Here is a 26,998-nt window from a genome sequence, read left to right as displayed (position 1 = left end):
TATCAAATTATGAGATAAAACATAAAAATCTTTTAAAAAAAGCATCTTGAAAAAAGGAACAATAACCGTCTGGCAACCACTTTATCTGAATTCACCGAAGGTATTTGGTGACACAATAAGTTATACGATTTATTTTGAGGGCAAGTTACATGTTTGTTCCTCAACAAAGGCTTTTGAATTATCACAGTGTTCATAATGCACATGAATTGAAAAGTGCCCATACTTGAAATCAAAATTCAAAAGCAAGCATAAAATGGAAAGTGAGAAGTAGGCATGAAATTATTCCAACAAACATCAAAGGGTTCTGTAGAGATGGATTGGAGGCAGTCGTAGGCTTTCTGTGCAGTAAGAACTGCTTCTATTCACATTCAATTTTCCAACAATTCTCAGGCACAGAATAGGCCTTTGCTGTAAGGTTAGTGAGCAGCATAGCTGTGGTCTCACTCTGTTCACCACGAGCACTTAAATGAAAATCCATATCTGGTCACATATGACATGATAACTGCCTCTGGCCTCCACACTCCAACCATGTCTAGGCCTTTTTCTTGTTGGATTTGGTTTGAAGATGAATTTGTTGTACAATGAAACTTTTTTATTAAATATGAAATGAGATTGCTTCCTTCTTCAAACCAAAAGAAAAAACAAATGCTCATTTAAACACAAAAAACAGCATCATGGTGAACATTTCTTGCTATCTACATCACGACCTGGCAGGGGATTGCAACCAGATGATTAAAAAGCAGACCTGGAATAGAGAAAGATGAGATCCTTGCTCGTGTAATTATCAACACTTCACTGTCTGCAAAAGCAGACTTACAAAGTAGTGAACAAAGGTGCCAGAGCAAAGTCACACAAGTACAGATAATGGATTTAATCCATACCTATACAAATAAGTATGTTATTGAGTTGGGCCTATAATGTTTTGATTTTTTACAGTACTCATACGTGATAAGATAAGATCTTTATTGTGTCATTGTTTTAAAAACAACAAAAGACTTTAGCAGCTCATGAGAATTGGCAATTAAATAGAATGTAAAGAAGAAGCATAAATATAACAAGTAAAATAAATAAATAGAAATGCTGTAAATAAATGGAAAGAAACACAAAAGAGACAAAGTGATGTATTGTATATACTATATATATATACAGTAGTGTGCAAATAAGTTGTGTGCAAAATGGTAGTAGTCCATGTGTGAAGTGTGCTGGGCAGGAAGAGGCATTACTCATGTACTGTAGTATAAGTGTTTACCCCCATATATCCAAGTATGAATGCCAGCACTAATGTAGACACTATAAGCTTTTGACAAGGAAGAATAGTGTGAATAAAAAAACAGTATCTCTATTTTTTTCCTTTAATTTAAACTCTGAGTTTAGATTTTTCAGTGTGAACAGAAGACAAAGGAGACTTCAGGAGAGTGCAGACCCAACATGCTCCCCTGTCTATCAACGTGTCTGTGGAAAGAGTGAGCAGCAGCAAGTTCCTGGGTGTGCACGTCACAGAGGACCTCTTTTGGACTGACAACACCTTATCACTGGCCAAGAAGGCACAGCAGCGTATCTACTTCCTCCACAAACTGAGAAGAGCCAGAACCCTGGCACCCCTCATGTGCACCTTCTACAGAGGCACCATCAAGAGCATCCTGACCAGCTGCATCACTGTGTGGTATGGTGCATGCACCGCATCCTGCCTCAAGACCCTGCAACGTATAGTGAGAGAAGCTGAGAAGATCATCTGTGTCTCCCTCCTCTCTCCATCATCTACAGCACCCGTCTCACCTGCAAAGCCCTCAGCATTGCAAGTGATCCCACCCACCCGTCACCCAGCCTTTTTAGTCTGCTGCCATCAGGGAGTAGACTTAGGAGTCTGCATTCCAGGACCAGCAGACTGAAGGACAGCTTCATCCACCAGGCTGTCAGGAAGCTGAGCTCTCTCCCAGCTCTGCCCCCCTTGCCCCTTTTTGCCCCCTGCACGCACAAACTCTGACCTCCAACCTCCCCCCCAGTACACACACTGCCCTCAGCGGCTGCACCAGTCACTTTATGCAGAATTTGGACTGCTCTCTGTGCACCAAAGTCACTTTATCAAGACTGATAAGATCACTTAATTGTACTACCATCCAGTACTTCTGAACTGTTCATATATTGCACTGGTTTTGTATGCTAAGCTGCAATGTGCCTTATTCTATTTGTACTTGTCTGTATGCACCAAGGGTGTGAGAGTAACTAAATTTTGATCCTGTGTATGTGCTCTACATGTGGCAGAATTGACAGTAAAGCAGACTTTGATTTGACTTTGAAAAATGTATCTAAATCACTTTAATTCTAGGAGCCTAATCCTCATGATGTGAATTTCTTGAAACTCAATATGCAAAGGCTACTCTGACTTAACAGGTGATCAATCTGATCTGCTTTTCAGAATCCTGAAGCTTTCTGTGAGTGTTATCTATTATAATCATGAGACAATTTATGTATCACAATTTTACACTTAAGGGTAGATTCAAAACTACTCTGCAAATGTTAAAACCAGGACAGATTGCAACATTTAACCCATTCTGATTTGTTATATGTGATATCACATGTAAGCATGAGGGAAACCAGATAAACCTCCTTTTGTGAAGGTGTCATCATTTGTTCAGCAGCCCATCAAAATCTCATTTAGCCTGCCATGTTTGAGTTTGTTGGTTAAGAGGGTGACCTGCCAATGCAATGAATAAAATTTGGAAGTGGGTATGTCACCTTGGTCAGATATTATGCATCCTGATGACCTGCAAAACAGGAAGATGAATAAATAAATCAGATGTTTGTGAATATGTAGGATCTAATCATTGCCTTATTGTCAGGCCTGATTTACAATGCAAACACCAGGAGGCAAGGCCTTGATGGTGCGGAGGAAAATGGTGGAGGGAAGGGTGGAATGGTAATGAGAGGGGGGTGGGAAAGGGGGTCTTGTGTACACATTTGTGGTTGGACTCAGAAATCAGAAAACACACATATCAGTGCAAACACCTCACACTAACACTTGGGAATGGGCAGACACATGCATGTTCTGTATATTAATGCACAAATGGCAATGCTAAACACAGCAATAGCAAAGCTTCAACCAGTGTCATCCTGAGGGCACATACTGTCCCTAAACCTGCCACACAAACACACACATCTGTACACACACTCAAAGGCATGAGTGCATACATAGCCAGAGGCAAAGATACTCTCACCAGTGGTCTTAGGGCTACAAATACACCCCCAGGCTAAAAAGAGCTCCACACATACTGCAGTCAGGACCCAGCCCACACTCCCAGACCACCTCATTAACCTGAGACAGCAACCCTCCTTTCAACCAACCCTGCAACACCCAGCCCACACTTACAATTCATACCAATATTATTTATTCTTCTGCTCTTGTTGATTGGATTCATCGTCACCCAAGAGACAGAAAAGAAATGGATTTGGATGTTTCAACATGATTGTGGACATTGTTAACTCTGGTTTAAGTAAGATTGCAGTGAAAGGGATGAGCCTCATGTGATTGGTGTAGGCCACTATTTGAAAAATTCTGTCTCAGGGGTCAAAGGAGAGTAGTTTGTGTGTGTGATTCTGTATCTCTAAATGGTGCTGGAAGTTGCCCAGTGTTACCACATTGTAAATACTGCAGCTTGAGATACTTTATAATAACATTCAAAAGTAACAGTGATGTGGTCACCACATGTTTGACTGTTTTCAGTCATAGGAAAAAAAAAACTCACATACAGGTTTTCACAAAACCTGCTGTTTTACAATCTCAGCTACTGAGTTGGAACACGAACCAATTAATTGTATAATCTCAGGTCAGCTATAAACACATTGCAATGCTCAGATCTTGATGCAGTCTTACAAGTCTTTCTCAAGGCAACTACAGCAGCTCTAGGGGCAGAAACTAAAAAAAAAGGCCAATTATTTTACTTAAGTATTTATAAAACTGCACATCACTATTGACGCTATTTTCATTAAGAACACCAAGTCCAACACTGGATCTGTTTTCTTTTTTTCACTGATTAGGTGGACCTCACTCCAAAGGTTCATCTGACTCATCCTTCCTTATCAATTTCCAATGACATTTTATGCTGGAATGCAAATTTATAACCTTTCCAGTTTATTCTTTCAGACTGAACTTCTTAATGAATGTCCTTCACATATTCAAATATCCCCCACAGCCATAATGAAGACACAAGGATTTCCCTTGGGTATGACAGTTTGCAGGATTCATTGCTTTCTTTCTAACTGCTGACAATGGCGTCAGTGCTCCAAATTGACCGCTGTTCTTGTTTTCTTTGTATTTATGTAAATGTTTGTTTGGATATTACAGATTCCAGTTTGATTGTCTTCCTTCCTGCTTTTAAAAATTAGATTACAGTCTCAAGTAAAATGGATAGTGGTAAAACTATAGCACAGTGGAAATTTTATGTAATTCTCTAGGGAGAGGAGGTTTGCATGCAAATAACCTTATTAGCATAGCTAAAAGCTGTTATTGTAATGAGGTGAGTATTTCTGATAACAAAAACAAACATAAAATATATAAGACTGAGATAAAAAGAATATTCAGGCTCAAAGTAAATGATTTTAGTATCTTCATTCATCTGTATCAAGATAAACCTTTTATAAATTTAGTAAAAAAGAAAAGAGGAAAGCAAAGACAGAGTTTATATTGAGGTATATTCAAAAGCATGTGTCAAAATGATCAAAAACCCAAGATGTGTGTTTTATTATTTAGTTGCTATTAAACAGGTCTCTGCATCACAATGGCACTGAAGTTTGTTGAATTATTGATTCCCTAAAAGCACTGAGTTGAGATTATAATGAAACGTAAAACACAAATACTTGATTGGATAATTAATAAGAGTAAAATTACAGAACAACAAAAAATGTATATTGAACCCAAAAATCAAATGACTGTTATGACTCTCATGGTTGGGGACCATGGTCCCTGGTTGGAGACTTTTCCTGGTTGGGGACTTCCTGGTTGGGGACTTTTATTTTGTGTAATTTCCTGTTTTGCCCTGTCTTTCGTGTCCCTACTTTACGCTCCTGATTTTCTGTTGTTCTCTCCTGCAGTCTGTTTGCACTCATATTATATAAATTGTGCAGGGTGTCAATGATTGTCTTCTGGACAACAGTCAAGTCAGCAGTCTGAACCACACTGAGAGACCATTTAAAGGCTCAGGGTTAATGAGTTAATTAGCTGATTAGACACCATTAGTCTCCAATATCAAACTTTTTCACAATATTCTAATTTTTACTGAATTTTTGGTTTTCATTAGCTGTAAGTTATAATCAAAATTAAAACGCTTGAAATATGTCAGTCTGTGTGTAATGAATCTGAGTTTCACTTTTTGAATTTTACTGAAATAAATCAACTTTTTGATGACATTCTAATTTATTGAGGTGAACCTGTAAAATACAAAAACATCACAAAGTCTGCACTCAGCTTCCAATTGATGACATCTTATATACTGTAATATATAAGTGTGTTATATATACCATATAACATATGGTATATATGTTTGTTTTCCCCCAGTATGCTGCAGTGCACTCTTCAATCATACTACATAAAAAAGAAGAACCTGCACATGCTCTGCTACACACAGTATACCACACACGCATGGCAACCATGGCGTGCAGCATCCAAATGTTTGTTAGACCTGCTTCAGTTTTTTTTTTTCAGCTCTGTCATAGATATAAACTGGTGCTACATTATTTCCTAAAACAAACACTCAGGCACATGAACACATACTCGTGGGAAGATGGGTGGGTGGGGTGGGTGGAGGATGCCAACACTGCACACCCTTTGCTAACAAAAATAGCACTGCAACAGTGTCTGCATGGTGCTAAAAGGCTCAGAGAACCTGGGATGAGGTGATGCTCAGTAAAATGTGGATCTCAAGACATATTCATTAAATGATACATCTAAAAATATTCAATCTCTTTCAAATCAAATGAACAGACCACAATGAACAGTTGAGTTGATTGCAATAATAGGTATTGTGGTACTGAACATCCAGTATTTTCCTCTGTGCCAAACAGTGCCAGTGTTGTCCAAAACTATTAAACACATCTGAGTCATTTTGTTGCAGTAGGGGGACAGAGCTAAAACAGAAACCATATATTCATTAACCTGTTTTTCAGTTAAATCCAGTGGGCTTGGGGCTAAGTGCCACAGAGAAATATTGAATACTGCCAGCTTTATCCTGGGGTGAATGGTAGGTGTGGTGATGACACTGTGTAAGTTAATCTCCATGGCAAGACACCTTTCATCAACACATTGTTCAACACATTTGGAATGTACAGCCTGATTAATTATGCCTTGATTAACAGTGTGAGGTGAAATCAGACACTTTCAATGTGAAGATTAGAAATACATGAAAGAAGAGAAATGGTGTTTTTTTTCCTTTTTTTTCTTCCTCTTTGGTAGATTTAGTAGGACATGCGTACATATTGTACTCTTGCAGGTTCCTTGTGATCCATTCAGCTGTGTTGAGGCAACAACAAGAAAATGAGCTAAGTAATTTTTTTCATGTTAAAAGGTGGTGCTAGGCCAAGTCTCTACATTCTGCATTCCACATACACACACACACACACAGAGAAGGAGCATAGGAGCATTTCCTGCACTAAGCTGATAACCATCAGAACACTGAAGGTAGAAAAATTCAGGCTGGAATTGGAACAGCCAAGCTTGTGGACAGGAAACGTAATCTACAAGAGTTTCCCTCCCAAATCCTTTCCAGACACTGTTGTGCTTCTCCTTCCATCACTCCCCTGCCACATGCCCACCACTTCAGTTCTTCCTTTTCCTCTACTGTCATGCTTGCTGGCACATACAACATGCACCTTATCTAGTGTTGTATCTGCCAGGTTCCTTTTTTAATTTATCATAGTCAGTGAGAGCCGTCCATGTTACTCTGGAACCACTTGAGCTACTGGTGGAGCAACGTGACAGGTAAATGACACAGTGCAGGGTGGCTTTTTCACATGAAATGTTTTACAGGAAAAAGAGACATGAATGTAAAGGGGAAAGATGCCAAACCGACCTTTTGTCCACAGTGAAGGAGCTAATGCTAGCTGAATTAGCTTCCTACATTAGCACTCAATAATAAGACATTGCTGGAGTCATTACCACAACAGCTACTGGAGGGAAGGAGCCCTGATTTGTAACAGCAGTCGTTACAAGTCACTTCCTCAACCTCAAGTGGAAAAGTGGGCAAAAACGTACAGTATAGGTGTGTGCTAACCATAGTTTGCCGGTGGCTACTTTAGCCCTGGTCAGCCCTGTTTCAAACTGCTTGTGAATGGTCAGCACCAAAAATTTGTGAAAAAGTCAGTACTAGTTCATTGACTTTTTATGCAAATTCATTTCTGAATGAGTCTGATATATTATTAATGAAACACAGAGATTAAAGGCAGCTAACAAGTCACTTTAGTTTAAGTGATTGTGGCCCACTGACTTACATATTAGCATGTTCTCTACATTTTGATAAGCTTAACAAAACTATGAACATATTCAAATGGGCAAGGTGCACAGCATGTAGCGTGTTTGTCACTACATTCTGAGCACTGCTGGGCGGGCTGTTACACCCACCCTGTAAGGTTAAGTTTACATGTAATATAGGGCATAAACATTTCCAAAGCGACTACTAAAATAATACGGTCAGTTTTGGGTATTTCCTATTTGTGTAGTTTTGCTGCGTATATTTTGAAAAGTACTTGTTTTTGTGCTTTAAAACCTACCATAGAACAAGGCCGCCAGAGCATATCTTTACATTTTTACATGCTGCAGTGCATGCATTTTTGGAGCATATTAATTTGCCATACACCAATGCAACCCTCATATCCCAAATTGTAATAATATGTATCTAATAAATCCATACTAACTACATAAACTGCTAAAAAAGTGCAATAAACCACAAAAAAATGAAAATTATTTAGTTTTTACACATATTTTTCTAAATACGGAAATGCTATTTCTCTCAAAATTGTAAATACAAAAAAGTCATTTCACACCAGCTAAATCTTATTTTGAGTGTGAGTTGTTAATACTATATCAGGCCGTTAATGCATTATGAGGCCCATTTAAAGATTTACATAAATTATTACTCTGAGATTACATTTATTAAACGTTAGGATTAAACTCCTGTTAACATCTACTAAATTATATATTTTGTTAAATCCTCTATTACACTGAATTTCATAAACCTTTAGTAAGTTTTACCACCTTGTGCTGAAATTTCTACTGTGCTAAATGGAAACATCAATCACACACTGTATAAAAATGGAAAACAAGAGAACTTTATTTTACACAAGGGCCCATAGTCATCTCTATAAATATTAAATGCATTCTGCAGAGAGAAGACATTTGAACACGCAAGTTCAAGGTCAGGATGATCCACCATGTATAATGCTAACTCCTCACGTTGTTTGAGTCTTCTGGCGACCTAGTATAGGCAAATGTGTGAGTTGAAATTTACTAAAATCAGTGATGATACAGTCCATGATACTAGCTCCAAGTGTAACACAAGTGAAATGGCGCCCCAAAAAAAAGAGCTATACTGCAGATTTCAAAGTGCAGATAATAAAGTCTGCAGCTGAAACACAGTTTGGAGGGAGTGTCGACATTTAGGAAACCTCAGAGAGGAGGAAGAGGAGATGCTGCCCGCCACCCTGACATTGGCGCAGTTGTTTAACATTTCAGTGCAACTTATAGCCTGGAAAATATGACATTTTTTACTCAATAAATATATGTTATTGTGTGGTGAACAGAATATAAGACACTGCCTTCTCAGACCTGTGGTGGGTCATGTTATAGAACACCATAGCTTACTGGTAGAGGTGGTCAAAATGAATCAGCTGTTTACCAAACAGAAGAATGTATACAAAAATATTCAGTGCATGCTTTAAACCAATTTGTCTACTGTCTGTATTAAAACCTAAGTTAGTATAATGATATATTACATTTAAGCATTTACAAAGAAAGAGGGAAAAATATCCATATTTTCCTCTATACTGTAATGTGGTAAAGTTAACAGCACAGTACAAGTAAAAGCTACATTATTAACATAAATAAAATGTAATCATCAAAAAAGTTATGCTCCAGTTCAGGAAATTTTGAGGTAAATGTTTTCTGTAACTTCAAACTGACTGACAACATTAAAAGACTGACATTTCAGTTTGACATCTGACAGTTCAAACACGTAGAAATCTCCCGTATTTACTCTGTCAGTGATAACAAATTATTAAATTTATGCCATTTTCCTCCTAATATTCAACTACCCCTTGTTCTAACAGCATATAAAAGCACAGTCACTGACTAAAGTAGTTACGTAAAATGCAAAATAAATGGGACAACATTTATAACTAACCTTGCTGAAACATCCTGTTAAAGCTGAGATGGCTTGACTGGTTCGGGAGCCTCGTCTCTCACAATGTTGGTTGCATTGTGGTACTTTTGCTTGGCAGCCATTTCTTCTCATAGATGCCGGTGTGGTTAGCATGGATTTAAGCCTACACACCCCCAAAATGAGGCAGGCAGGTTGAGAAATGGCATGTGGTGGATGATCTTTGTTGACTTTTTACTTAAGCATGTCTTCTTAGACATCAGAGAGCCTGTTTTATCGTGATAAAAAGGGGATGTCATGTCTTTAAAGTTAGTTTATAGAAACGTTGGGAAAATCAACATGAAAGTCTGTATAGAATGTAAACCTCACAATACAACCAAGTTTTGCAGTCAATAAACCTGAGCTATACACCTTCCTGACACTGTCTGTAATTCTACTGTATGACCATTTGAGGCTGTAATTTATGTTTTGTGTTAGATTGCAGCACATATACAGTGTTTAGTTTGCTTACTTCAATCTGAGCTCATCCTAACATGTTTGTACAGGTTAAATACTTTCATGTATATTTCTTTGAAAGTTTAGCTAATCCTTAAAGAACAACACCAGTGTAATTTTTCCATATGAGCAGGATATCTATCCATCCAACTATTCCTAACCAGGGTCATGGGGATCTGCTGCAGCCTATCCAAGCTCTCTTTGGGTGAAAGGCAGGAGTACACCCTGGACAGGTCACAAGTCCATCATAGAGACAAACAACCACACACACTCACACTCACTCCTATGGGCAATTTAGAGTCACCAATCAACCTGAAATAGGATATCCACCTACCTGTTAATACCTGTCCTCTGATCTGTGCTTTTATTTAGGTATAGATTGCGAAGTTTGTCCTTAGGCTGGTGCCACAACTCATAAAGTCTATGCTTCCTCAGAATTATTTTTATATACTAGACATTTATTTCACCCAATACATATGCAGGGAAACATTATTACTGCCTAGTTCAGCAGTATTTTTGTACTTCTCATGAGTCATAAGAAGTTGGTCACAGTGGAGCATGAATGTGCACACAGTGTTCTTTAGTTGCTAAGCATGGGTATTGTAAAAAGAGAGATGAATGAAATGTGTTATTTTTCTTTTTTTCAATATCAATATTTTGATTTTTTTCCAATTAAAATACATATCCAATATCTCCAATGGATGTGTGTTGTTGAGTCCCCTATTGTATACTTTATGCACATACGACTGCACCCCCATGCACCGAAGTAACTCCATCATGAAAGTCTGCGAACGACACGACAGTGTTCAGGCTCATCAAAGGGGGAGATGAATCTGAGTACAGGGATGAGGTGGTAAAACTGTCATCATGGTGCAGCGATAACAGTTTGGTTCTAAACACCATAAAAACAAAGGAAAAGGTTGTGGACTTAAGGAGGAACAGATCGGATCCTCAGCCCATATATATTAATGGGGACTGATGGGGACTGTGTAGATAGGGTCTGCAACTTCAAATTTCTGGGCCTGTGGATGATAACCTAACCTGGAAAACAAACACTGATATGCTGATCATGAAGGCACAGCAGCGACTGTATTTTCTAAGGGTCTTGTTAAAACAAAAAAAAAGATTTGAATAAAGAACTGCTGGTGTCCTTCTATAGAAGTTTGGTTGAAAGCATGTTGACATACTGTATTCCAGTGTGGTTTGCCAGCTGCACTGCCCAGGAAAAGACAGTGCTGCAGAGGGTTGTTAATACAGCACAGAAGATCATTGGCTGTGAGCTCTTCTCTGTACAGGACCCACTGTCTTAGAAAGGCTTGCAGCATTTTGAAAGACTCATCCCATCCAGCACATCACCCGTTTGAACTGTTACATTCAGATCGGCAGTACAGGGCAATAAAAGCCAGAACAAACAGACTAAAAAACAGCACATATCCCAGGGCTGTTGCAATACTAAATGCACACTGAATATAATGACTCTTTTGTGCAATATTCCACCTTGTTTTTTTAATCTGAACTATTCTTTTACATATGTATATGTGTGTGTGTGTGTGTGTGCACTGAAATAGGATTGCACATAATTTTGTTGTACTTTGTGTATAATGAAGATAGAATAAAGATTCTGATTCTGCGTGTACTATACTAAAGATTAGATTAGATTAGATAAACTTTATTGATCCACAAGGGAAATTCCTAGGTCTCAGTTACATACAGAAAATCTTGAAAACTATTAAATAATAAAAATGAAAACAGAATAGAAAAATACGAGCAGATTTTAAAGATTTTTTAAATACAACTTTTGAATATGTACAATATACACACAGATAGAAGTAAATATACACTATATACAAACATAAATAGTCAACACCACAGAAGAGACTGTGGTGGAGGATGGTGGAGTTGCTGCTGTAAAGAGGGGAGTTATTAAACAGAAGGATGGAGAACGGTATCAACGAAGTCCTGCACCGTTCACTGGCCTGGGACCACTCCAAAAAGTTTCCAATCATTGTTCTGTACTCCGCCTCCTGCCCATCCCTGATTCCCCCATCCACCACAGTGTCATCAGAGAACTTCTGCAGGTGGCAGGACCCAGAGCTGTACTGGAAGTCTGAGGTGTATAGGGTGAACAGAAAAGGAGACAGTACAGTCCCCTGTGGTGCCCCCACATTACTGATCTCAGTATCAGACAGGGAGCTCCCCAGCCACACATACTGGGGCCTGTCAGACAAGTAATCAGCAATCCAGGAGACAGTGGAGGAGCTGACACCCATTCTGAGCAGTTTCTCACTCATCAGGAAGGGCTGAATGGTGTTAAAGGCACTGGAGAAATCAAAGAACATGATCCCCACAGTGACCTTCCCACCATCCAGGTGAGAGTGAGCAGAGGTGTCCGGCAGGAAGGGGTCGTTGGAGTTTTGTGGTTTGGCCGTCTGGGGAGGTGTAAGGACTGGAGCGAGGACTGAGGGAAGGGCCAGCAGGAGGTCCAGAGCTGAATCTATTGAAGAAAGCATGCAGCTCATTAGCTCTGTCTGGGTCGGCCTCCAGCTGCCAGGCTTTGGTGTTAAAGCCAGTGATCTCCTTCATGCCCTTCCACAAGTCCTGGGTGTTGCTCTGCTGGAGCTTGTCCTCCAGCTTCCTCCTGTAGGTGTCCTTACACTGCCCCAGCTTCACCTTGAGTAGCCACTGTATCGTCTTCAACTTGTCCTTATCTCCAGATCTGAAGGCTTCTTCTGGTTCAACAGTTCCTTCAGTTGGCTGGTGATCCAGGGCTTGTTGTTTGGATAACAGCGGACAGTCCTTGTTGGGATAGCTGTATCCTCACCAAAGTTGATATAATCCGTGATGCAGTCTGTCAAATTGTCAATGTCATTCCCATGGGGCTGGCAGAGCACACTCCAGTCTGTGGTCTCAAAGCAGAACTGCAGAGCTTCGCCGGCCCCCTTACTCCACCTCCTCACGGTCCTTGTGGAGACAGGCTGCCTCTTCACTGCAGGGACATACTCAGGTGTGTCAAACTGAGTCCAGGGTGACATGATTAACATCTCAGAGATGACTATGAGGGCCTCCGGGTGTTTGGACTGCTGCTTAGCAACAGTGGTGTGGATCATGTCACTAGCTGCTGCTTCATCCACTGAGGGAGGGTTCAATGTACAGTCCAATGAAAACCACAGAGAAGAATTCTCTTGGTAAATAATATGGAGGCATTCCCACGGCCAAAAGTTCAATGTCCGGTATACCGACGCGCTCGTACACAGTGGTAAGATCAGGATTGCACCACTTCTCATTCACAAACACAACAATTCCACCACCCTCCTTCTTACCACTCAGGAGCGTGTCTCTATCCACCCGTACAGTCTTAAAGCCAGGTATAGACGCACTGTGGTCCGGGAAGTCCACGTGCAGCCAGATCTTCATAAAACACATGATGCTGGTCGCAGCGTACTCCCTCTGGGTCCGAACAAGTGCGCACAGTTCACCTATCTCACAACCTCCAATCCCCATGATGATAGACAGAACCGCAGGTCTGAATTTCCTCCCTCACTTTGGCCCCAGTACGACATCCCCGGTGCCTCCTCTGTAGTTCCATGGGAATCTCGGGCCTCGCTCCAAGCAGCACTGGGGGCTTGGACAGTGCTAACAGTTGCTCCCGTGTGTACAAGAACAAAGAGCCACTCTGCTGAGCACTACAGCCAAACACAAAAAGGCCCGAAAGAAAGAGAAAAAGCAGATAGAATTGTCCACAAACCATGATGATAGGTTTATTGAACTAAGTTATTAACGTGCTAGCCTTTAGCACATGGGTGTCCAAACTTTTTTCACTGAGTTGATTGAATATTATTAAAGAAAAACAGCATTACGGCTCTGCATTGATGGTTTTTCATTTATTGTATTTTTGCATTTTCTATGGGCACATTATTCCTGCGACTTTTGGGAGGCACTATTTTATGAAGTCACCCTCAGAGAAAAGTTTCCCCTGTTGGGCAATGAGTTGTGCTATATCATAACTGGCTAATATGGCATTTTCTTGAGTTTTGTTAGCACAGAAAAAATTGAGCTAAAATACTTTACTTTATGTCTCGTTCAGCACCACTGTAGGACAAGGAGTTTGGATATGTGGTTTCATAGAGTCATTGCACATTACACTTGCATCACTAATAGTTGTATTGCAATCAAACAGACACACTTCCCCTTGACGTCTATGAAGAAATATTCATTTTCTGTTTCTGAAATTTTCTGCACTCACTATTTTTCCATTTTTGGTCACCCGTAGAAAAATTGTTCTCTGGTTGCTCTTGTTTTGTGAAGATGCTGCCTTGATCAAGACAGTAGCTGTGCCTTGTGTTAAAACTAAGAAGTACAATACAATTAAGAACAAGTTTGGTGTATGGGCCACCCCTGCTTTAGCACAGTAAGTTTTGTATGTTTCCCCTTAGACATGTTGTGGGTGTTACAATCCAGTATCGCTTGATAATATGGGCTGCAAGATAGGCCTGCATTTACTTATAAATAGGATGTTACTATGGGAACACAGCTAATGGGTACTAGGAAAAACGGTCATTGAGTTCAGATGTACACATGTCTCTAGATAATATTAGTAGATGCCACATTAAGCTAAGCATTTAAGAGCTGGAGAGAAAATCCTGAACTTTATTGTGTCTGATGGCAGCACATCCCTCATGGCTACTCTTAATGTTATAGCAGACTAAAAAGGGCAGTATCACTTTAAATGGACCCAGGCTTCTGCAGAAGGCCCTGTTGCACTACCTCCCCACCATTCTAAACACCAATACACACACACACACACACACACACACTCCCCTACAATGAGATCAGCAGAAGGGAATATTTGAGGAGAGTGGTGGGGGATTAATGAGAAGAGGATTAGCAGGTGGGTGGCTCTTTGTGTGTGTGTGTGTGTGTGTGTGTGGTTCAGCATGTGTGAGTGTGTTGTGTTAGCCACTTGAGTGTCAGCAGAGCTCCTCTGCGGAGTGGGTGAGTTTGTCTTGGCGGGACAAGGCAGGCAGGATTCTCTTTAAAAGAGCTGCTGCAGGACAGACAGAACCAGAGGATGACTGAGCAGACTGGCATGCACTGCTAGTCTGCACTGAGGAGCCACACCAGATTCTTTTAGCATACAAAACAGGGACTAAAGAGATGTTTGTCAACTTGGTTTAGTCAAGGTATGGCTATGTTACTTGCAGTAAAAAGCTGTCCAAAGTCATTTGCAAAAAGTGACACGCTATAGTGTATGTTACATACTTTATCATAAAAACTGGACTCTATACGGGTCTGCTGTTTACATAATCTGAAAGGTCTAATGTTACTGTTTCACAAAAGTTGTCAACTGTCAATCTCAATTCCATAATATAATATAATATAATATAATATAATATGTAGGAACGGGCAAGTTAATGTGTTATTATCGTGTTAAGTTATTAACGCAGACAATTATTTTGTTGGGCATTAACGCAGTTTTCATTTTTTTTTTTTTATACTTTTTTTTGAAAGTCATTGCTCACTGGCTCTGAATACACATACAGACAAACCATGGGTGATGGGAGGGGTTGGCATCTTGATCAGTATTGATTTGGGATGAGTGTCATCGCGCGTCACCAAAAGATGCATTTGGGGACTGGTGCAGTAAGACTGCTGCAGCGCTCAGGAACAGGAAAGGTTAAGAAGTGGCGGATAAACATAAATGTCCTGACTCTGGCCTCTGTGGGTAACTTGTTTTTCTATAACAAACAGGATAAAACGTTAATGCCCTGGCAGTGGCAAATAGCTTTGGTTTTGTATTTGATTTTATTTAAAAGAAACATTTTATTTAACTGCTACTGTTTAAAGGAAATACCACTGTTAAAAAGCCCATGATTTGTTTAAAATGTTCGCACACAAAATGTTATTGCACTTTTGTTCATATAGCAGTACTTTTTAAATAAAACTGTGTTATACACTACTTTTGAATTCCTTATTGAGTTTTGTGGTTAACAATGTGATTAATCACAAATAAAAATTTTAATCGCAATTAATCACAGAGCAATCACGCAATTAATTGCGATTAAAATTTTTAATCACTAAACACTGAACCGTGATTTGTGTTCAAAACGTACTTTTTAAAACAAGTACACTAAGTTTAAAAACTGACTGAATAGAGAAAATGAACTAGGAGTTTTTAACAGTGGGAAATACATAGATCAGCCCCATCATTAAAACCACTGGCAGGAGAACTGAATAACACTGATGACTGCATTACAATGGCACCTGTCAGGGGGTGGGATGAACAGTTGTTTCGTGCAGTCAGTGTGTTGAAAGCAGCTAAAATGGGCAAGTGTAAGAATCTGAGGGACTTGAAAGAGTTTGGCAGCATGACAAGGACCTACATAATATTAGGTAGTTGTTTTAGCTGTAGCTCAGTGTACATTTTTACTAGCTGATGATGCATGATTGTGCTTTGAAAAACTGGAGACTGTGTATACAACTGGAGCAGGCTCAGATGAATTAATAATTGGGCTAAGTGGTTAAAGCATGTAAAAGCTGGCAAAATAATTGAAATAGTTCATTTTTAAAACCTGACTGTGTATATTATATGGATGGAGGTCCAAATGAAAAAAAAGTGGCTTTGAAATATTTATTTTAAAGCAGCCAAAACTATCTACAGCTGAAAATCTCCTTAAACTTTTTTGGTAGTGTGGTGTGCCAGCTCCCATCTAGATTGCACAAAGTGCAAGGCATCAAATTCAGATCATGAAGTGCAAAGCTTTATTTTACACTGCACAACCCTCTGATGAAAACTAATGAAAAGTTGAAGATGATCCTCAGTGTTTGGGCTCACTTTGATGCTGCAGAATGACAATGGGAGAAAAACCTACCTTCTGATAGAGGCAAATATTTCTAATCAGTTCAGAGCAACTGCTGCCATTCTTCTGCATCCCAGTTCTTGTCTTTTTATGTATGAATAAGCTGCTTTGCATTATTTCCACATCAGAAGAAAGGCTTCCTGGCTACAAATCTTCAATAAAGAACACTAGTTCTGGATTGGCTGTATCTGGCTGTACCAGAATCCTACTAGTTTAAGAATTAAATGCTTTTCATTAGCACAGAATGGTATAATCGCTTCCACTAGAGTGTGCCTTCTTTCTGGAAGGCGTACTATTACATTACCAACAACACAAGGAATAAAAGGATTTTTTTGAAAGCTAAAAAATAAATAACGTATATTTACTATTTACACACTAATGCATTAATAAAATAACACAAAAAGTCTAAGTTTAAACTTTCACACGAGAGTGCAAAGTTCTAAAAACAATGGGACGCGCAAATAATGTATTCATATTTGTTTACATCCCTAGCTTAAGATGTTGTCAAATGCTTGTAAATATTCCTTAGACACAGTCTAATAAAACAGCTTGATAATGTATAGGTACCATCGGTAAACCTTTACAGACATGAGGGTGCAGAAGAAGCTGAAGCTATCTAGGAAAGAGCTCAAGCAGAAGGGAACAAACAAAAAATGAAGAGGAGCAAGAGACCAGCACCAGTAGTGTTTGCTGCTATGGGCTGGACAGCCTCTGTTTGTCTTAATGTCGGGGGGCAAAGAGAGGTGGCAGCTGAATGGAATTCATGGAAACACCAAACAAACCCATATTAAATTTCCTCTGAAATGCCATGGGGAGAGGTGTAGCGCATGCTGAATACACAGAGAGGTGGACAGCAGAGGTACAGAGAATCACAGGAGATGGAGGGAGGGAGAAGGTAGAGCTACTGAAGAGAGGGGTGGGTACAGAGTTTAAAATAAAAACAAAAGTAGAAGGGGAAAGGAGTGAAAAAATGAGGCAAGGCAGAGAATGAGATGTTTGCAGGCTCTAGAGAAGACGAAAATTTAAGAGGGAAATTTAGAAGGCAAGGTCAGACTGGAGGTGAAGGAGAAGCTGTTAGAGGAGAAATGAAAGTAAGGATGACAGTAGTAGAAAGACTTAGTAAAGAGTAATCTGCCTTTGAATTCTGCAAGGTTTAAATTAACTTCCAATGAATTACAAAAAAGGAAGGACAGGCAAAACCTATACGCCATGTAATGTTTGACAATGCAGAGAATTACTGTTGGACATAAAGCTGGTGTACCAGTGGTTGTCACTGATGCATGTTTATGCCCCTTTGACAGGGTTATTTTGTGTTCTAGCTAGAATCTCTGAGAGGCGGACCTTGTGTTTCTAGGGGAGAGCCAGTACATAGTCATAGCTCTGTTGCAAAGGTTAACATTAGTTTAGCTGCCCCAAGAGTTATGCACAGGCCCATGCATTTTGTTTACTCACACAAATAAATCACAGTCTGTAAATGCAATGTTGCTGCATTTCTGACAAAGTAAAAGTGCAAAAGCCATTCAAACAAAAAATTCAGGATTGTAAACACCACGTATAAAACTCTGATGCTCCTCAGCATGATGTTTTAGTGCTTCACCTCTGTAATTTTGTGTATTCACTTTCTATTTACAAAGAAAGTTGTGAGCTTAGGATTTTAGTAAACATTGGACCAGTCGTATATTACTGCGTTTTGTGCAGCATGACAGTGCCTGAAAAAAATGAGAACCTTTGTTCTTCAGAAGTGTGACTTCAGTTCCTGTTACATTATGTATTCATCCACATTGGTATTGGATACTTCATCCATCCATCTATCCATCCATCATCTGTACCCACTTACTCCTAACCAGGTTCACAGGGATCTGCTGGAGCCTATCCCAGCTCTCTTTGGGTGAAAGGCAAGGGTACACCCTGGACAGGTCACCAGTCCATCCCAGGCCCACATAGAGACAAACAACCTCACACACCCACACTCACTCCTATGTCACCAATCAACCTGACATACATGTTTTTGGACTGTGGGAGGAAACCGGAGTACAGTAAACCCCCGAAATTCACAGGGGTTACATTCCTTGAGCCCCCGCGAATTATGAAAATCTGCGAATTTTGGATGTGGTCAAAATAGTGCCTAGAACTGCCTATTTTTATTATTTAAACCCTAAATATGTCCCCAAAATATGCTCCCAAAACACTTTAATTTCATTTCGTGCTTGCTTAATATATTATTAGTTTATTATTACCAATAAATTAGTGACCTAAATAAATAAATAAACATTACATAGTACATTACATTAAAACTGTTAGGGTTTGGTATTTTTGACTTCCTGTGTATGGACTCTTATTTTGGTCTCTGGTTTCCGGTTTCACCTATGTTGTTGTTTGTACTTGTTTGTTATTCTGTGTTTGGTTCTACACCGAGCAGCGGAGTGTCCTGAATCTGTGTATTGTGTTCCAAGTGTGGAGAAGGCCTGAACAACCAAACAATTATTAATTAGGTTCTAAGGAAACATCCGAGAACGACTGAGGCTGCAAACTCTGAACTGCAACTTCGTGAGGGTACACTGTACCTGGACAAAACCCACACCAGCACAGGATGCAAACTCCATACAGAAAGGTTCCTGACAGGTTTTGAACCAGGGTCCTTCTTGTTGTGAGGCAACAGTGCTAACCACTAAGTCACTGTGCTGTGGTATTAGACACAGTATCTGTCATGAGGCAGCAGTACCAGCCCTCCCGGATGTCTGGTGTTTCTCTCTCCCTTTCCTGTGTGTGTTGTGCTGTTCATTTCCCACAGCGTCACTGGAAAGCGGAGGTGGTGACGAGCTGCACCTGCTGCCTGGCTAGCCCCCAGAGTGGGAGTAACCTTTCCTGTTGGCGTGTGTCGCCTAGATCAGTGGTGGCCAGCCACCCTTGTCTCTTCACCTGACAGTCACGTGCTATGTTTTCTACTCAGTGTGTGGACGCTGCATGGACTTTTTGCCCTGCCCTGCTGGTGGGAGCATTATTCCCTACGTAGTCTGATGATGTGCAGTCATATGGCTGCGCAATTGCCTCAGATAATGGACTTGTTTCGATACTTGTCCTCCTAGACCTTAGTGCAGCATTCGACACCATTGACCACAACATCTTATTACAGAGACTGGAGCATGTGATTGGTATCAGAGGAACAGCGTTAAAGTGGTTCCAATCCTATTTATCGGACAGATTCCAGTTTGTTCATGTCCATGATGAACCTTCCACACGAACAAAAGTTAGTTATGGAGTTCCACAAGGTTCTGTGCTAGGACCGATTCTGTTCACCCTGTACATGCTTCCTTTAGGATATATCATTAGGAAGCACTCTATTAATTACCACTGCTATGCGGATGACACTCAGTTATATCTATCTATTAAACCTGTTAACACAAACCAGTTAACCAGACTTCAAGCCTGTCTAACTGACATAAAGGCCTGGATGACCAGTAACTTTTTACTTTTAAACTCGGAGAAAACAGAAGTCATTATATTTGGGCCTAAAAATCTCAGAAATAACTTTTCTAAAATTATAGCTACTCTAGATGGCATAGCCCTGGCCTCCAGCACTACTGTAAAAAACCTTGGAGTTATTTTTGACCAGGACATGTCCTTTAACTCACACATAAAACAAATCTCTAGAACTGCATTCTTTCACCTGCGCAACATTTCCAAAATTAGGAACATCCTGTCTCAAAATGATGCAGAAAAACTAGTCCATGCATTTGTTTCCTCAAGGCTAGATTACTGTAACTCATTACTATCTGGATGTCCTAATACCTTAATAAAAAGCCTCCAATTAATCCAGAATGCCGCAGCCAGAGTCCTGACAGGAACTAGCAAGAGAGATCATATTTCTCCTATATTGGCTTCTCTTCATTGGCTCCCTGTAAAATATAGAATAGAATTTAAAATCCTTCTTCTCACATACAAATCCCTTCATAATCAAGCTCCTTCATACCTTAAAGACCTCATAGTACCATATTATCCCAATAGACCACTTCGCTCTCAGAGTGCAGGCCTACTTGTGGTTCCCAGAGTTCTCAAAAGCAGAATGGGAGGCAGAGCCTTTAGCTATCAAGCTCCTCTCCTGTGGAACCAGCTCTCAGCCTGGGTTCAGGAGGCAGACACTCTCTGTACTTTTAAGGCTAGACTTAAAACCTTCCTCTTTGACAAAGCATATAGTTAGGGCTGGCTTCAGGCAACCCTGAACCATCCCTTAGTTAGTTATGCTGCTATAGGCCTAGACTGCCCGAGGACCATCGGTGCACTGAGCTCCCCTACCCTAACCCCCCCTTCTCTCCCACCTCATGTATATTCCACCATTGAATGTTACTAACCTTGTGCCGTCTCTCTCCCCTAGTTTGTGCTCTTTCCCTCCCTCTCTCTCTCTCTCTCTCTCTCTGTACCTTCTGCAGGTGTCCCTGGTCCTGGAGCTGTTTATCGCTGATGTGCAGTTACTGGCCCCACCAACTTGCAGTGTCTATTTGTTGTTTATTGTTGCTGTTCTTTTCTCTCTGCTCTATCCACTCACCCCAACCGGTCGAGGCAGATGGCCGCCCAAACTGAGCCCGGTTCTGCTGGAGGTTTTTTTCTTCCGTTAAAGGGAGTTTTTTCCTCTCCACTGTCGCCAAGTGCTTGCTCATAAGGGAATTGTTGGGTTTTTAGTTTTAGTTTTTGTAAAGTGCCTTGAGATGATTTGTATTGTGATTTGGCGCTATACAAATAAAATTGAATTGAATTGAATTGAATTGAATTATGGAACATGTACATTCATTAACTTTGCAACTCTCCTCCACAGCCTCTCCTGCCCCACTCCCGGCAACTGCCAGAGCCACCTACCCCGCCGTCGGAGCTACCTGACTCTCATGTCTCTGACCCGGGTCCATACCACGAAGACCCCGGGACATGCCGAGGATTACTACTCCAATGTGCAAACAACAGATGTGCCCAAAGACTTATCCAACAGATAAGTATCAGATACTGTATATTGTGGGACTATTATGGGGCAGAGCACTAGCCTGGGCAGAGGCTGAGTCATCCACCTAGCCATTAATTAATTAGACACTATTAATTAGACGCAATTCCTTAAGATTTTTTGCAAAGTGTTTGATCATCTGGACCATGCCAGGGACACAGCCAAGGAGCTGTTGAATCGCCACTGAATTCAAAACTGACTCAGTGTTGAGAGAATTGTTTTGTCAAGGATGATCAGAGCAATTAAAGGATGAGTTAACCTGCTGGGAGGAGGTACCTGATTTCCACCGTTTTGTACAGCTGGCTATCAAATCAACAGTTGGATCCGGGAGAGGCGACGCAAAAGAGCAAGCCAGGCACGGGCTTTTCTGGCTCCACCATCCCACATGTCACAGACACGACAATCACCTCCCATGCCCTTGCTGCCGTCTAGCACTCCTTCTCTAGATCCAGAGGAATCCATGCAGCTGGGTGATGCTGGTCTGAACCCCAAGGAGCGGCAGCAGCGGTTCCAGTTTGTACTGTGGTGAGTCAGGTCATGCGGTTAAGATGTGCCCACGACGGCCAAAAGGGCTGACTCATCAGTAAGCCTGGGGGTACTGTTGAGTCATGTGCCTGACCGGGCGGTATCCCCCAGAGTGAGCTTGTCAGCCGTCCTCGTAGTCGACCAGTGGACATTCCCCCAGTCCACGATGATCGACTCGGGGGTGGATGACAATTTTCTAGACAAAGAATTAGCACGCCAGCTCAAAGTCCTGCTTCGTCCGTTAGCTTCGCCCCTTTGAGAGGATGCCTTAGACAGCCGCCTGCTAGCTTGCGTCACCCAGGCCACTGAGCATCTCACTTTGATCTTCTCGGGAAACCACCAAGAATAATTGTTTTGAAAATTATTACAGCACCCTGTTCTCCTTTGGTTTGAGGTCTACAATGCCACAACCATAGTATACATTGAGACACTGACTCCAAACCCTGAGAATTTGAACCCAGTAACCCGGAGTCACCAGATTTGGTGGGCGCCGTCAGTCAGTAAAAATAGAGCCCTTTTGCTTCCTCCTCATCGGTCCTTTGACTGCGCCATTGATTTCGTCCCCGCGGCTGCACATCCGCCAGTCAATGCAGAGGGAGTCAATGGAGAAGTACCAAAGAGTCCCTTGTGTTCGGGATCATTCGGACATCGTCGTTCCCATTAGGGTCCAGTTTCTTTTTCATTGAGAAAAAGGGCGGGACCCTACACCCTTGTATCAATTATCGCGGGATAAACATGATTACTGTGCGTAATCTGTACCCGCCCCCTTTGCTCTCTTCGGCTTTTGAATTGTAACAGGGGGCCACGATTTTTACAAAGTTAGATCTCCGGAATGCATATCACCTGATTTGTATCCAAGAAGGTGATGAATGGAAAATGGCATTCAAGACATCGTTAGGCCATTTTGAATACCTAGTCATGCTTTTCGGCCTCACCAACGCCCAGTCATTCATCAATGACGTTTTGAGGGATTTCCTCAATAAATTCGTTTTTGTGTACCTTGACTCATTTTCTCGCAGATGCTGCAAGAGCACCAGGAGCAGGTGCAATTGGTGCTGCAGTGCCTGCTTGAAAATAGGCTATTGATAAAGTTTGAACCTTTCATCCGTGCTGGAATTTCTGTTCCCTTGCCTCTGTGATTTTCAGTTTGTAATAAACTTTGTTTGAACTGAACCTGCACTTGGGTCCTTCATCTCATAAACCTTAACAAACCTTCACAGTATCACACACAGCTTGGCTTTCCATGGCACAAGATTATTATTACATAAGAAGTTAATTATCTATTACCTATAAATCATGTTACACGGTTGGTGAAAAGTTGTATTTTACTTATATACTTATAAAACAGCTTCCAGACAAACAAACAAAGATCTGTAATAATCTGCCACAAACAAATAATGTAGGTTCGTGGCCTTACCTTCTTGTAACAGGAACCATACATCTAGTTGCTAAACTGTTGATAAAAGTGGACTTATACTTCTAATCTACCTGAGAGTAATGCATAAATATATGTGAATAAAGAGATCTTTACTAAGTGTATTATTTCTTAAAACTAAGGGGAAACATGGGCCAAACAATGCCACAGCAGATTGCAATAAATACCCCTTGACAAGATGTATACACCCATGTATACACCCAAGAGATGAAAATAAATGCTATTTACCATGTTTTAAATCGGGAAATAATTCTCTTCAGCTATCAAAAAACACAAACTGCAGGTGCACCAATAACAATCCCCCTGAGGAGAATGGTTGACAAACCACAGCTAACAGTCCATGAGCCAGAGGGAGGTCTGCTCAAGGTAGTCAAGGCTCACATTCTACCTCTCTCTGGTCCCCCCTCTGTCCTGGCTGAAGGGACATCTGGAGTGCATTAAAACACTAAGGACACTGGATCTCCCCAGAGCGCCTGACTGGATGGGTGGCCCACTGTAGCCCCTTTTCAGCAGCAGGGCCCAGGCCTACCTGATTGCTAGAGAAAGCCCCAGTGCCCCCCACACACACTAAATGCTCTCACACATTGACAAATCCCACATGGTTGACATACAGCTTGGACCACTGAAACACTGGTGGAGCTGCTAACATGGATTAGTATGGAACATGTGTACTTCCACCTTTCTCTGGGTGCAGTTTGGCCTATTAATCAATGCACTGGGTACTTTATACACTTCATGTTCATATTTCCATTACTCTGCATATTACACGGAATTCAAACCTGCTGAAGTGCATCATAATATCATAATCAGTAAAGACTTTGTTTTAATGTAATATCTGGCAAATATGAGTTATACAGGAACATGAATACAACTCATTACTTCATTGACAGCATACAATTTCCTCAGTGCCTAAAGATAATTCTACACCAACAGAACTATAGTCACAAATCAAAGTTCAACTTGTTTCTCAGTATTGTCCTTTTTCGTTAAACTCTGAACTAGACATTTTTATAAGATTTTCTTAAGCAGATGTCATGTCATGAGAAAACAAACGTTTCAAAGGAGGAAAGTTCAAAGAACCTCCTCATTTCCAGTAAATTGCTTTGCGTGATTTGCCATTTCAAATAAATTGCAGTGTTGGCCAAAATTTGCAATTCACAGGAAGTCGTACCCTCAGCCACAGAGAAGAGGTTAATCCATATTTCACGTCTGAATATAAGATGGAAGAGAAGAAGAAGAGAAGGAAAGGGAAGATAGGTAACTGCCAGGAGATGAGGAGCAGAAGGGGAGGGGTGGCGACAGAAGCTGTGGGAGTGGAGAAAAGGCATAGAAACAGGCATCATTTAGAGTAAATGGCATCCAAAAACCCTCTCCAATTATCTTTTCCTACCATGCCAGTGAGACTGACTTAATTAAAATGACTTGAGAAGGAGGGGAGAGAGAAAAGTGCTGCCAGTGATTGAGGGGGCAGGCAGGCAACGTATCTGCACTGAAACACAAAGCTCAGGAATTGCACAGGCTGGCGACCACTCTCCCTTTTCAATTCCTGACTTCAAAAGAGAATAAAGAAATAATAATAAAAAAGAGAGGGGGCTCTTCGTAGCCATGTAATTGCACTATTTAAATCCTAAAGCCTTATCATTGTGAGAATATTTGTTGGGGGGAAAGAGGAATGTATAAAAATGGATGGATAATAAAACCTTTTTTTGTTCTTGTCTGACTCCCACCCCTCTGTATTCCTCGTGCCTTTTTCTGAGAAAAACCTCTGACAGTGACCTTTTCACAAGGTCTGTTTCTATGGAAACACCGTCCAGCCCCTCCGTGTTTGGTGTTTTCCTGTCATCAGGTGGCCGAACATGGCCCGCTTGTGACTAAGAGGAAGAATGCATCACATTAGAAGACTTGTCTGTGGACCTTTCTTGTGGGTGTTTCTGCTCATGCACATTTACAGACCTGCAGTCAAAGAGCAGCAACTGCCACAAAGATATGGATGAAGTCCAAAATTTACTCTGAACCAATTAACTTTTTTATTGATACTTTTGATGTCTCAACCAGTCTGAAACACCTGAAACAATCAATGATGTATGTATGCATTTTAGAGGGCAGTCAGAACAAAGCAGTACCACTATAAGTTGAGTTGATAGTATTGTCAATGTTTAATTTAATTATTTTCTCAAATCATTTAGTTTTGTCTATAGAATATCTGAAGTTTAAATATTACAAAAACACTTTCAAAACAAAAGTGTAAAATATTCACTTTTGACAAGCAGAAACCAGGATTTGGCATTTGCCTATTTCGCCTGACAATTTATTTTTTATTCCAGCAGTTATTAAAATTGCTGCTCAATTTTCTCTTTCTCTCTTTTTTCTTTAAACCCTATCTTCAGGTGTTAAATCATTAACCTATACCTTAGGTTGCCCACTGTCCTGTTATGTTTTTTTTACACTACTCAATTCCATAAAATCTACTCAAATCTAATCATTTGTCAAAACCAATTTTTCATGATGTATGATTTATCTCAACATTTATAGTTTTATAGATAGAGACATTGTCAGTTAATTTAAACTTCCAAAATAAATGTAACATTCATATTAATCACTCACATACTCAAACCCAATAACTGAATTTTCATGTCGCATATTGATGTTCAGACAAGGGCATCACTGTTAATATCTCCAGAAACACTGGTGCTGTGGACTGTTTTTCTTTTTTTAATCTTTGACAAGCTTTTATTTCAAATTGCAAGAATCTATTCTTCTGCAGAACAACTGGCAAAATGTGCCACAGTAGCATGAACTACATAGGATTTTGATAACATTCTATGCACTAACTTTGCAAATATGTATGGCAGTCTTTTACAAAAGCTCAAATTATGTTCCAATCTTAATAATCTTATAATTAACTTTATTAAGAGGACTACAAATATCTTAGCCCTACAAGCATTATCCTAAAATATTACACCATAGCAGGTTAAAAAAATACCATTCTGTGTAATAAGGTTCAGATGGTATTAATGAATGTTTTAAATATATTTCTCATAACCACTGCATAAATTTACATTTAAATTTGAACATAGAGCCAAGTTAGATCTAAAATGTTTCTTTCCAAACAGTTTTATAAATCATTTGCAAAAAAAACCATGAGAATTTAAATTCAGTTAGCAACAAACTATATACAGTCAGTGTCAATAAAAACACTAAATATTCTCTCTCACACACACACACACTTCTCCCTCACACCTTGAACAGCCAATAAGTACTGACTGCTCATGTGTCACAGCTAACACCTGTTACTGTGCTTTTGTCTTGCAAGCTTATTGTAATAGACTGTACAGTA

The 26,998-nt window shown here is 40.4% G+C and overlaps 1 protein-coding gene across 6 annotated transcripts in view; it reads right to left on the bottom strand.

Moving 5' to 3' along the window:
* pknox2 (pbx/knotted 1 homeobox 2) overlaps window positions 1-26,998 on the bottom strand; it is a 115,510-nt gene that overhangs the window by 52,423 nt on the left and 36,089 nt on the right. Inside the window, exon 4 of one of the 6 annotated variants that reach the window (XM_026328359.1) lies at window positions 9,387-9,528. The exons of the other annotated variants lie outside the window; for them this stretch is intronic. The gene's annotated coding sequence lies outside the window, so the exon portion shown is untranslated. The remainder of the gene's footprint in view (window positions 1-9,386; window positions 9,529-26,998) is intronic. 6 annotated transcript variants of the gene reach the window in all.

The sequence above is a fragment of the Mastacembelus armatus genome, chromosome 14, assembly GCF_900324485.2.
Source record: "Mastacembelus armatus chromosome 14, fMasArm1.2, whole genome shotgun sequence".
Classification (NCBI taxonomy): Eukaryota; Metazoa; Chordata; class Actinopteri; order Synbranchiformes; family Mastacembelidae; genus Mastacembelus; species Mastacembelus armatus.
Note: the sequence above shows the minus strand (reverse complement) of the source record. Positions and strands in the feature narration are given on the sequence as shown.